The 13,291-nt window shown below is 44.1% G+C and overlaps 1 protein-coding gene across 6 annotated transcripts in view; it reads left to right on the top strand.

Moving 5' to 3' along the window:
- The window catches only part of AFF3 (ALF transcription elongation factor 3), a 323,793-nt gene that overhangs the window by 231,760 nt on the left and 78,742 nt on the right, over nucleotides 1–13,291 (top strand). The window lies entirely within an intron of this gene.

The following is a 13,291-nucleotide window of genomic DNA, read 5'->3' as shown; positions in this document are numbered from 1 at the left end:
TGAGGGCACAGGTTGCCTCTGGCTATACAAAATGCTTTGCAGAACCTCACTTGAGACCTGCAGGTTTGCTTAATGAACAACCCTAAATGATTATGTCTGTTGGATAAACAAAAGACAAAGTTTTCATCTACTGAGCAGGAAATGGGCCCAAAAAAGAATAACACAGACCCACTCTTTCAAATAAATAACATGGATCCACATCTAAATGTCAGAGGAAGAACCCATTTTCTTTCACTTTTTAATTCCGAAGCTCTTTAATCTCAAATCTCTTCCTGAGCTCAGGAGCAGGAAAGAAGGAAATCAAAGATGAAGGGATAGGAACCATACATGAGTAATTCTCAGATATTCCTTACTGAATTAATTGACCTTTCAGCAATCATACTCGTTTAAGTAGTCCAATTTCTTAAATAGCTGAAGATGAACTGTGCAAGAGCTGGGAAGCTTTTCTTTTTGTTAATTCCTAGATGAGGAAGTTTGGGGTAAAAAAAAAAAATTGAAAACGTAGAAGGCAATTTTGTGCATGCATTTGAAATTGCCAGGCAGCAAATGGAAAGTCTCTGCAGGAGTGCAGACAGGGACAGGTGCTACCGGAGTCCTACGGCTGGTATTTGGAGGGTTGTGCACAGCCCAGAGAATGTGAGCAATGGGCAAGAGAGGCCAAATGCAAGACAGGGGCATGATGAAGAGCCTCGGGATCCCAAATGTTCCCTCCATGCCAGCAATTAAGGTAGCAAGATTCATAGACCCAGGAGAGGTGAAGGAGGCTGGGTTTCAGCCGAGTATGTGTATGCCCACAGTAATGACATTATCCACACATATTAGTCTCTTAATTTTAATTACATAAATGTATTTTTCCTCTTTAATGAGCGCAGTTTATCCATTTAAACTGATCATTTTAATTTTACAGGCAGTGATCATAGAATCTAATATGCAGAGGGAAAATTTCCTGTTGGCATATTTTACATCACACAGATTGAAGAAAATATACTTTCTAATCCCCAATCAATATCTGAAGAGCAAGCAATTAACAGATACCGAGGTGGTTAACATAAATCTGCAAGTTAAAGAGCCAATTCATTTTGATTTATAACACAGTGTAATAATTTCACCATCATCTCTCCCAGAAAGCATCTGAAGCTTTGTAGCATGAAGATGTCAAAATTGTACTTAAGATTGTTCAGAATGCTGAATTGTAGTGGTTATTGCCTTCAGGTTCCTTGAAGTGTGGCACAGCACATGAAGCAGTCCCCATTATAATACCCTGCTCTTCTCTGTAGAGGTCACTGGATAACTTAAATCAGTCTTGGGTGAAATATTAAAAGGAGATTGTCAATTGTAACACGAACAATTCTTTCCCTCTACTCGTCCTTTTACAATATGAGAATTTTGTAATAGCAAGTAGTTCCTTTAAGGGGAAAAAGATCCCTGGATTCATTTGTGCAATTCTTGTCAATCAATAGCCAAATAAATTAACTGACTGGTACACATACATGGAATAATAATCTAACATATTTTTGCAGCCCCAGTCTGCTTCCTTGCATGCATTTTTTCTGTGCGGGATCAGGTTGGTTGCCGCTGAAGTTTTGTGGCTGTGAAAATTTATTACCCACAGAGTCAATCTGCGTTCTGGCTGCCAAGTCTGAATAAATAGAGTCATTGTGCTTGTCTGGAATATGTAACCAAAGTTCATCCAGTCAGCTTGACTTTCACATCCCATGAGATTCATAAAAGCCAACACCCTGGTATGTGCTCTTGATTCCTGCCAAAATTTTGTAAAATTGTATAAACAGAAGTTGAAGAAGCAATCAGAACACCCTCCCAGGGACGCAGCTCCAAACTCAATCCCCTGCTGTATCTTGAAAGGAAAAACGGAGTCTTAGTCCTTTTTTTTTTTTTCTTTTTTTTTTTTTCTTTTTAAACATCTCATGGCCACAGCAAAAGAAGGTGGGGGGTGAGGGCACCCGTGGCACATGGAGTGCAGAAAGGCAGTGAGCTATGATGCTCTTGGGTATTTTCGTGCTGGTTTTCTCCCTGAGTGTAAAAAAGAGTGAAGGCAATGCCTGCCAGGGAGTCGCTGCCTTCCCATTGAAGGGAGAGGACAGGCATCCCTACAGGATCTCAGGCAGCCTGAGACCACCCAGCCCTTCTGCAGGGTGGCCAAAACCAACTGAGCCCATATCCCTCCATGGGAGACCTCAAGGGAAGAGTAGCCTCGAGGAAGGTTATGAGAAACAACTTCAGTGCAGAGAAATAAGCTCTCAGGAGCGTGATTTGACCCAGAGCTGCTGGGGGCTGGCCCTACCCATCACAGCCTGGGGACAGCCAGAGAATGCTTCTAGTCCAGGGGTACACCATGCTCGTTGGCCATAGCCAAGATGGAGAGCTTAGTGCTGATTCAGGTTGTTCCCACATCTCTAGTGGGAACATCTGTGCCCATGCTTCCCCTCATCACACGTCTGCTTAAGGTCTCAGAGCAAAAACTGCTTGTTTCTGGCAGAGCTGTGTGCCAGACAAATCCACCCTGTTGACGCAACAGGATAAAAGTCCATCCCCATGGACAGTGGCAGTCAGTGTGGCCACGTAAGTAGCACTGAGAAATGATTTATTTATCAGGTCCAAAAACTGTACTTCAGTGGTAGCCAGACACAAGTGAGACAGAACGCATTTATCTTTATAATAACGTGCAGGACTTTTTCCTCTCCTATCTGGATATGGACCAACAGTCTTCAAAAACTTACAAATTACATTGAAATGAGCAATTATACATACACTTTCTTCCAGAAAGGGTAATTTTTAGCAGAGTCTAGATAAGCACTATTTCCTCATATGGAATCTAATATTGCAGCTAATTTGAATTAACCTGCAAAGGATTTTGAAAGAAATTGCAGAAGGGACAAAGTGGCTATAAGCTTTCTTTCCATCAAACCTCCTCTGGTACAATGGCACTTTCTGAGCTTTCTGATGTCGAAGATCAGCCAAGTGAAGAGCAGAGCCAGGTACATCCAGAAAGAGCAGCCAGATCAGGCAAATTATAGCATGGCCCTGTTCATAACGAAGACTATTTTTAGGCAGCACTAATTGTGTGCACATATGCTGCATCCAACTGTATTAACCACATTAAGTCATTTTAGTGTTGTGCTCCCTTATTCACCTCTTCATCAGTGCAATATTCAATGCTTGATCAGAAGTGAAAATGAGCAGAAGATTGAAGATGAGAACACAGTCCTGAAGAAAGCAAAAGGAAAAGCAAAAGAAAGGATTGAACCTGCATCTTTGCTGCAAATATGCTTAAATCTCAAAAAATGCCCAGATAAACTTGAAGAAAAATCCTTCTGATGAGAAGTTTCTCACTGCACTGAGTCAGGGAAGCTTACTTCATGAACCCTGCCCAATGCGAGTCTAATTGCAAACAAAACTGCACAAAGCAGAGATAAGCAAAAACAGGAAAATGTAAGTTTAGGGTTAAGGAGTAGCTGGACCCTCAGGTGCTTTTGTTCTTAATCCAAATGGCCTGCACTGCCATCTGTCACTGCAACACAAGTGCATTTTCAGACCAGAGGAACTGCCTTTGTAACAGCCTTTCTTAACTCGGCTAAGTCCATTATTTCCTGTGTATTAGAGAACCAATCCTTTGGTATCCAACACAGCTAAAATCCAGAGCAAGGTTTAAGCCAACTGAGCCAAGCCTTTCTTTGGTTTGCCAGCTCTGATTTTATAATCTCTGTGACATCTAAATTTGCACTTCTACCAGGCATGACAAGAAGACCAAGACTGCTTCACTGAAACTGTCAGATACAACAAAATAAGTGCTCGGTCTTGTCCTGCCAAACTTGGCTCACATCACTGCCTATCTTACAAAATTAGAGTCACTGTCTGTCATGCACTGGCAGGCAGGATCTAGCTCTAAATATGAATGCTGCCACTGTGGATGACAGTTGGGGATCAGCCTGACTCTTGGACATGCACAAAATCCAGGCAAATTCAAACACAGCACTCTGATCTCTGTGTGAATCTCTAAAAATAGACTGGAAAATAAAATACAGGCGCTTTTCTTTATTTCTACATGTTGATACTGCAACTAAACTAAGTTATAGTTCAAGAACAACTTCTAGGCCTGTCCCTTCCTTCTGGTATTACCCTTGTCAACCTTATGCTTTTTTAACTACATCCTGTGACTTCCTCAACCACCTTCTTGCTGTCTTTGGTTAGATTTTTCCCTGGTGAAATGGAATTCCTCTAAGAACATCTGTTATGATGGCCATGGGAACATATGATGCAATTGATTCAGCAATGCCTGCTGATTTGAAGCATAAGGAGGGATTATCCCCTGTATCTCCAGAGTTGCTTTCCCTCCTCCTTGCACAAATGTTTGTAAAACCTCACTGAATTGGTTTCACCATTTAGCAGCTCATGCTGCCACAGGGAGAGCCCTTGCTGCAGTCAGCCACTGCCTCTGGGCCTGTGCCCCACACAGGGGTGGCCATAAACCTCTGTTTGCCTTCAGGGAAATTCATTGCAGCTTGCCTGCAGGAGGACTGTTAAATAACCCACAGCCACAGATAATTTAGAGCACAAATTAAGGTTGTTTGCAATACCACAGCTATTACGGGCTGTAATAGGAGAGCATACCCTTGACACGTTCGGGAGCCCAAAGGGCACGTGCTTGCTTACTCCACTGCATGGTTTCTCCGTTGCTGTACCTGTCTGTCCCTTTCAGCCTGTGAGCTTTTAGCACCAGCCAAGCTTTGGGAAGCCACTGGCACCAGCCCTGCACAAGTGGAGCAGAAGGCAGAGCCACAGCTCCACCAGCTGCGCTCCCCCTGGGCACACAGCCCTGGCTGGGGAGGTGCTGACAGCTGTGGTGGCTTCACCCTGACAAACAGCTGAACTCCACACACCACACTCACTGCCCCTCCTCAATTGAACAGAATGCGAAATAGCATGGAAAAGGGCTAAAGGGTTGAGATAGGACAGAATGATCACCAGCTAGTTACTGTCACAGGCAAAACAGACTTGGCATAAGGAAATGAAGGCTGTGATCGGTTCATAATGCTTTATCTCTGTCACTCCTCCATCTCTACTCTCTGCCCCTGCTCCCTAAGGGTCCTCACAGGTGGCACAGCTCTTCCAGCCCTCCTGCCCCATTGTGGGCACCTCTGCACAGGCTGCAGCTCCGGCCCAGGATGTTCCTGTGGGGGTATCCATGGACTGTGCATCTCCAGGCCTCATTCACTGCTGCCCCATGGGCTCCTCACATAAGCACAGAATTGCAGGGGTTGGAAGGGACCTCAAAATATCATCAAGTCCAACCGCCCTGCCAAAGCAGATACTCTACAATAGATCACGCACGTAGGCATCCAGATGTGTCTTGAATATCTCCATAGAAGGAGACTCCACAACCCCTCTGGGCAACCTGTTCCAGTGCTGTGTCACCCTTACCATAGAGTTCTTCCACATGTTAATACAAAACTTCCTATGCTCAAGTTTTAGGCCACTACTCCTTGTCCTGTCATTACATGCCACCAAGAAGAGCCTGGTCTCATCCATTTGCCTCCCAGCTCCCTTCAGATATTTATAAATATTTATCAGATCCCTTCTCAGTCTTCATTTCCCTAGGCAGAACAGACCCAGGTTACTCAGCCTTTCCTATCTGGGAGATGCTCCAGGCCCTTCATCATCTTTGTGGCATTCCACTGGACTCCTTCTAGGAGATCCCTGTCTTTTTTGAGCTGAGAAGCCCATAATTGGACACAGTAGTCTAAATGTAGCCTCACCAGGGCAGAGAAGAGGGATAAGATCACCTCCCTCGACCTTCTGACCACACTCTCTTTAATGCACCCCATGATGCCATTGGCCTTCTTGACCACCAGGGCACACTGCTGGCTCATGGCCAGCCTACTGCCCACCAGGACCCCTGGGTCCCTCCCTGCAGAGCTCCTCTCCAGCAGGTCAGCCCCTAACCTGTATTGATGCATGTGATTATTCCTCCCAAGGTGCAAGGCTCTACAGTTGCTCATGTTAAACCTCATCATGTTCCTTCCTGCCTAACTCTCCAGTCAGCTGAGCTCTTGTTGAATGACATCACAGCCTTCTGGTGTGTCAGCCAATCCTCCCAGCTTTGTATCATCAGCAATCTTGCTGAGGGTGGACTCTATCCTTTCATCCAGACCACTGATGAATATGCTAGTCAAGACTGGACCCAGAACCAATCCCTGGGGATCACCACTAGTTACAGGCCTCCAACCACACCCTGCACTGCTGATGACCATCCTCTGAGCTCTGCCAGTCAGCCAGTTCTCAGACCACCTCACCATGCATTCATCTATCCTACATTTTCTGTTCCATAACAAGGATGCTGTGGGAGATGCTGTCAGATACCTTGCTGAAGTGAAGGTACATAATGGCCACTGCTTTCCCCACACTGCTAGTTACAGGCCTCCAACCAGACTCTGCACCAGTGGTAATGACATCATAGGAGGCTACCAGGTTCGTCCTTCATGGCTACACATGGACATCTGCACTGTACAGTGCATGTGGACTGCAGAGGATGGCCTGTTCCTCCATGGGCTTCTCCTGGGCTTCTTCTGCGTGCCTGGAGCACCTCCTGCCCACCTGCTGCACGGGCCTCTGTGGATGCAAGAAAAGAAAAGAAACATGGAAAAAGGAAGAGGTTAAAGAAATAAGAAATTAATGGAGAAAAGAAATTGTAAGAAAACGTCATTGTAAAAGGGGCAGTGGTTATGTTAGACTTGAAGAAAAACAAGGAAAACAGACAGTAGCTAATTCATCAAAACTGAGATTTAAATAAAACGGACTGAGGAAACATTGCTACAATTTCTCCTGCACAAAATCATGCTCCTTTGAAGTCTGCAGGAGGTGACCCACTGGTTTCAGTCAGCTTGGGAAGTTATCCTCTGTTTTCTTTTTTACTGGTAGCACAATCCAAGCACTACCACTTGGGTAGTAAGAAATGCTTCACAGACGGTTGACATAGCACTTCACTGGGCAGATTTACCAGTATATAGGGAACTAATGCTTGCATTACCCTCATTTTCACATACATGGAATTTCAGATAAATCCTGGTTTAATCCTGAGCTCTCAGATTTCTCACCAAATCTCAGAAAGCCTTTGGCATAACACTGACGTTCTGCCTGAGATATCCTGAGCGTAAGCAGTACTTCAACAAGTCTTTTCCTGGATAAGAAGTCTACTTCTTTGGAAACAAAGAATGTTTTCCAAGATTGCCGTTGCTTTGCTTGTGATGACTGAGACCTTCCTCTAGCATCGTTAACAACTATTTTTTTAATGTAAAGTATCAAGGACCTTCCAGGCACCAATGTAAAGTACCAAGGTCCTTCTGCTTGTCTCCACCAAAAAAGATTAAGTCATCTGGAAAAGTGAACCCATCTGCCTTGAAAAGCTGCATGCTGGTCAGGGCCAGAACTCAGGAGAAACCTGAACAGATGCAGAGCAGAAGACTCAACATTCACAGTTACATAAAATTCTGAATGATTAATACCCATGCTGCTTATACAGTAATTCGGAGAGCCAAATCACTTAACAAGTATTAACTACCTAATGCAATGCCCTTGAGAGGTATTTAGGTACAGTTAAGTAAGAATTATTATCTCTGTAGGATTGATGGGGAGACAGAGACGGAGACGTGGCCCATTTGAAGCCACATGGAAGTCAGTTGCAAAGCCAGGATTAGCGCTTAGGTCTTTCAATCCCAGGTGCCATGTTCAAGTTGCTAGATTGTGCTGCCCCTGAAGATTAATAAGGATTAATGGGCAAAGCAGAGAAGAAAGAACAATGTACGCCAAAAAATATAATAATAAAACCCTGGAGTGAAAAATGAATACTGAGGTGTTGAAAGGCCTGGAGAAATCATGAAATCCAGAAAGGGTTTTATGGTTTCTTTAAAGATGTGGTTCTGATGATAACCAACTCCAACAGGGGAAGGAGGGGAGACCCTTCTAAGTCTTACAGCCTGTAAATCCTAAATAAATATCAACCAGACAGTGAAACTCACATTCACACATGTACATTGCAAATTTACAGAGAAACACTCAAGCTGCAGTTTACAAGTGATTTTAAATCCCTCCAAAATCCACACTGAAAAGTGATCCTCAAACAAAACCTCTAGGAGTAGCATAGAGCAGAGCATTGCACTGAGATAAGACACGTTAAAAATCACTTAGGATCAGTGGCCTGAACTGGACTCCTCATACAGCTCCTGTGGCCAGGAGGGCTCAGGGCATTAAGCTGCACATGTCTATAGGTGTGAAGGGTTTTCACTCTGTGTTGAAACCTGATGAGAATACCATTGTGACACAGTGCAGCTCTGCACTCCTCATAGAGAATGCTGAAAGCTGGCAAGAGTTTTAGGAGAGAGAGAATATGTTTGGAAAACATGCCTTGGAGTGAAAGCTTGGAGTGAAGCACAACGAATTCATAGAATCACAGAATAGTTTGCTTTGGAAGGGACCTCAAAGCCCACCCAACCCCTGCCATGGGCAGGGCTGCCCCCCACCAGCTCAGGCTGCCCAAGGCCCCATCCAACCTGGCCTTGAGCACCTGCAGGGATGGGGCACCACAGCTTCTCCGGGCAGCTGTGCCAGCACCTCACCGCCCTCTGCGTGAAGAATTTCTGCCTAATATCTAACTTAAATCTCCCCTCTTTTAGTTCATAATTGTTACCCGTTGTCCTGTCACTGCAATCCCTGATAAAGAGTCATAGAGTCATAGAACTGTGGAATTACCAAGCTTGAGAAAGACCTCCAAGATCATCCAGTCCAAATGTCCATCTACCACCAATATTTTTCCACTAAACCATGCCCCTTAGTGCAACATCCAGATATTTCTTGAACACTTCCAGGGATGTCCCTCCCATATTTCCTGTAGGCTCACTTTAAGTGCTGGAAGATTGCTATAAGGTCTCCCCAGAGCCTTCCCTTCTCCAGCTGAACAATTCCAGCTCTCTCAGGTTCTCTTCATATGAGAGCTGTGCCAACTCTCTGATCATTTTCATAGCCTTCCTCTGGACATGTGCCCTTGTTCCGTGTCTTAACTGAGCTTCTCTAAAACATGATCACAGTCCATAAACATCAGTGCATGGACGGTGTTGAGGCTAGGAGGCAGCTCCATCTCACAGACAAAGGTCACAGACAAAGACAAAGGTAACATCCAGTTCAGTAAGATACATACAAACAAAGCTGGGCTAAACTCGTATCTTAACACAAGAGTGAAGAACCCTATGAGTGGTTGGACAGAGGTGGATCTGCAATAGGAGGATCATCCAGAATTTTGCCATAAGTCTCAGATCTGAAGCAGAAAAAAGGCTATGGAGAGTCCTTTAGCCCAAATTATGGCAAGCAGTCAGGTTGTGCCATTCAGAAAACTTTTCCGTGGCTTCACTAGCTTAGGGATGAAATGCATTTAAACTAAAACCAACCAAAACCTTAAGAAATTAAAACAGAATCAGTGTGGAAAATAATGACGAATAAAACAGGAAAAAAGACGTATAAAAGTCTGATTGCCAAAGAGTAGCATGCAGCAAAGACATCTTGCATCAACCTTAGCTTGTAGAAGTTCATCTACAGTAGGTTCATCTTCAGTAGGTGCATGGTAGCGTCCAGCAGTTTGGATGGCTGCTAATAAGGGAGGTGATCACTTAAGAGCACAAATGGCTTGCTGCATCATTCCAGGGCAAAGCCTACTACCCAAAGAAAGCAACCGGGATACTCTGGAAGCAACACAATTTTCTTATGCACAGGCAGTAAGAATTGTTACACCACGACCAAAGAAACAGTTCAGATTCTCACCTTATGTACATCTGCACTGCCTCAGTGAAATCTCTGCTGTACCTGGTATAACTCCACACAACTGCCGTGACTGAGCTCTCTTGCAGTAACAGTGATTAGAAGAAAAATGGAAAACAAACTATCTGAGTCACCAATGGTCAGTTTATTGGCTTTTATTTGCCAAAGCATGCCTTGAGTGATGTAAAGGAAAATGCATTCATCGTCTGTCTGCAGTGCCTCCAAGACACTCCAAACTCCATAAAATATTCTTCAGTAGTTCTCATTTGCTTCTTTTCCAAAAATGCCTGAAGCCCAGCAGTTTATGAAGCAATCTTTTTCCAACTAGATTTAAAAAAAAAAAAATCTGGGGACCACTCAGCACTGCTAGATCTCATGCTTAGGAGCTATATTCAGTCCATCCTCTTCACTGCTCAGTCCCAATTACTATGAAAGTATTTAATTTCCTCTCTGATTTCCCTTCAACAACAGATTGCAGTTTGTGACACTTCAGGTAATTTTGGTAGCTCATTTAACACGCACTGAAACATGAATATCTGTTGTTTATGCTCCCAAGCTCTGGCTCACTGCAATAAAGGATGGAGAAAGTAGATGCAGGCTCTGGAGATTGAGAACCTGAACGTGATTACTACTGTCTGAAAACTTGTTTTGTCTTGGTACTGTTGGGGTACAGCTAGGATCTTTCATGAATGATTAATGAACTGTAGGCAGATCAATGAAACTCTGCCCTAAATGTATCTAGAACCAATTCAGGTGAGGGACGAAGAAGTCTAACCAGCCAGTATCCTGTAATTTACAACTCTTGATGTAGTGAAATGGAGTAATCCATCACACTTACTGTGGCTAGTTTCTCAAGCCTAAGTACCTGAGTCACCTAAGGGATATTTTTTTTTTCACCCTGCTTCCTACTTAGCATTAAAGTTATTATGTGATGGGCTGGCCTTCAATATCCTTGTTCTTTCTGGGGAAACCCTCCCTCGATGAGTAACCCCATTAGTTCCAGGAACAGAAATGTTAGGGTTACACTCAGTAGTGCTGAACAAATCAGAGTACAACATAATCACTTATCAAGAGAATATTAAGCTTCCCACAAAATACCTTTTAGTGATCAGTCTTGGAGATCTTTAAATTCTGTTGACAGCAAAATTATTTCTTATCCCTAATTTATATAAGCAGCACAAACACTTACTTCCAGGAATAATAAAGAATGTATAACATATTCTCATCTTCTTTCTTGATGGATGATGAGTTGGTCTCAATAATGTTGTTAATGATGTAAGATAAAATGCAAATTAAGCAGCGCAATCAAAAGCAAGGTATTCAAAAACAGTGGTGAGGGAAGTTTATGATACTAAGTACCACCCGTTTGCTTACATTGCTACATAGATAATGCCAGCATATTAGAAACATAATAAATCAAAGAAAGCTGTTTCTGTAGCAAGAGTTTCTCAAGCTATGGGTCATGACCCTCCATGGGGATTCGTGAATAACCTTGAATGGGGTCACAATAAACTGTTAGCAAGAACCAGGGGCAGATATTTCCCCACAAGTTGAGCAGCCAAGCCGAGTAGCAAGGGAACGAGAGAACAGACTGTAATTGCAAGTATTTATTCTTGCTAGGGAACTGCTAACTACCTTTAATTACAACAGCTAACTTTCTCCAGGAGACGGGAGCAATATAGGCCAGAATTAAAATTGCCAGATAGTTGCTAACTGCCTTTCATTGCAGGCCATAGATCTGCTCCTCCAGGGAGGAAGAGTAAGCTTGCAACTGGATCTTATTCCCCATTCATTCAGAAATGGGGCCATTACCAACTCAAGGGGTCACACAAATATGCAGTCAAACATGGCTGCATTTCAAACCCATGAGAAAGAAATCAATACTCTCATTTATAGAATGTGCCACCACCAGGCAAGGAGCAAGGTGCCCCCTGCAACCTGCATTGCATCCTGGTAAAGAAGGACGCCTATTAAAGGACTTAATATGAGAAGCCAATTGAAAAAGTAGAATGATCTCACTGAGAAGTACTTTTACATTTCTTTCTGCTGTCCTGCCTGTCATCTGAATGCACTTGCTTGCCCAGAAAGGATCACCTTTTCAATGCAGTCGGCAGCTGGATAAACCAAAATGGAAACTAGAGACTGGCACTTGAGGCTGCAGCCTAGCTCCACATGGCCCAGCTCAGTTTAACATTCCCTGCAGATCATGACAAGAGTCCTCTCCTCTTCTCTCCTTAGGGTTGCTTCCACCTGGACTGGGAGACAAAGCACCCAGCTCTTCTTCCTCTTTCAAAATTGGGAGTTTTGGGGAAAAAAAGAGAGTGGCATGTATCCCACATCCCCATGTTAGGGAACTTTTAGGATCATGAAAGCCTACATGTGCCTCCATGGGGTCTCTGTAAGGTCTCCGAGGACTCTGGCTACTGAACAACCATCTCCTTCAGTGCCTTCTGGCTCCTCTGGCCACCACATACCTTGCTCCAGTTGAGCTCTGCATCTCCCCAGAAAGGTGTAGAAGAGGTAAAAATAGACTCACCATCCAGGTTACAAATGAGCTGACAAAAAGGAAAAGTAAATAAATAAATATAGGAAAAGTGCTATTTTTCAGATGGATCAGTTTTCTTACCCGCTTCATCGCACCATCTGTGGTGGTCTAAGCCAAGAGTGGGAAATAATTAAAAGTGTCTTAAAGAGCACTGCCACATAGTGGCTGCCTGCAAGGAAAGGGTGAGAGAGGAGAAGTGATGATGACTTGAGCAGTATCTGCATTACTTGACTCTGGGGAAGGGATCTGATAGTGAGAGGAGGCACCTGGGCTTTGCAAAATCATAGCACACTGCATGAGTCAGCATTAAGTCACAGGACATCCTTAAACCTAAGGCTTGGGTCTTTCCTGTGTCTTTGCACCAGTAGTGGGGTGAGATTGTTATAGTGAGCCCCTGTCAGAAGCAAGAACAGACACAGTGCCAGAGTGCTGAAATGGAGGGCAGTTGAAAAGGGTTGTGCCTAAAGAGCATGCAACTATGTTGAGCTACTAGAGATAATAATACAATTGGGTTCCCATTACTGTTTTCCTAACACTGAAGTCAGCAGGTGTGTGCCATGAGCACCTTCCCACTGAGCTGGTGGTACCTATGCAGCCCTTCCCATGGGCTCTCTGCTGAGTGGTGAAGTTAAAGGAGAACCCACTTGTGAGCCATTCTGCTGGCATAGTCTTTATCTCCTGATAGCCACCAGCTCAGGCTGCCCAGGTCCCCATCCAGCCTGTCCTTGAGCACCTCCAAGGGGCACCACAGCTGTGCCAGCACCTCACCACTCTCTGAGTGTAGAAATCCCTCCTGACATCTAACCTACCTACATTCATGCTTTCCAGTTCTGACCAGAATGCCAGTTTGTGCATTCAGGGCTGGGGATGCAGCCTCCCCTATATAAAGAAGCCAGAGGGATTGGTTGCAAAACATACTTGCTG

The sequence above is a fragment of the Lagopus muta genome, chromosome 1, assembly GCF_023343835.1.
Source record: "Lagopus muta isolate bLagMut1 chromosome 1, bLagMut1 primary, whole genome shotgun sequence".
Lineage (NCBI taxonomy): Eukaryota > Metazoa > Chordata > Aves > Galliformes > Phasianidae > Lagopus > Lagopus muta.
This window is presented reverse-complemented; position numbering and strand designations above follow the sequence as displayed.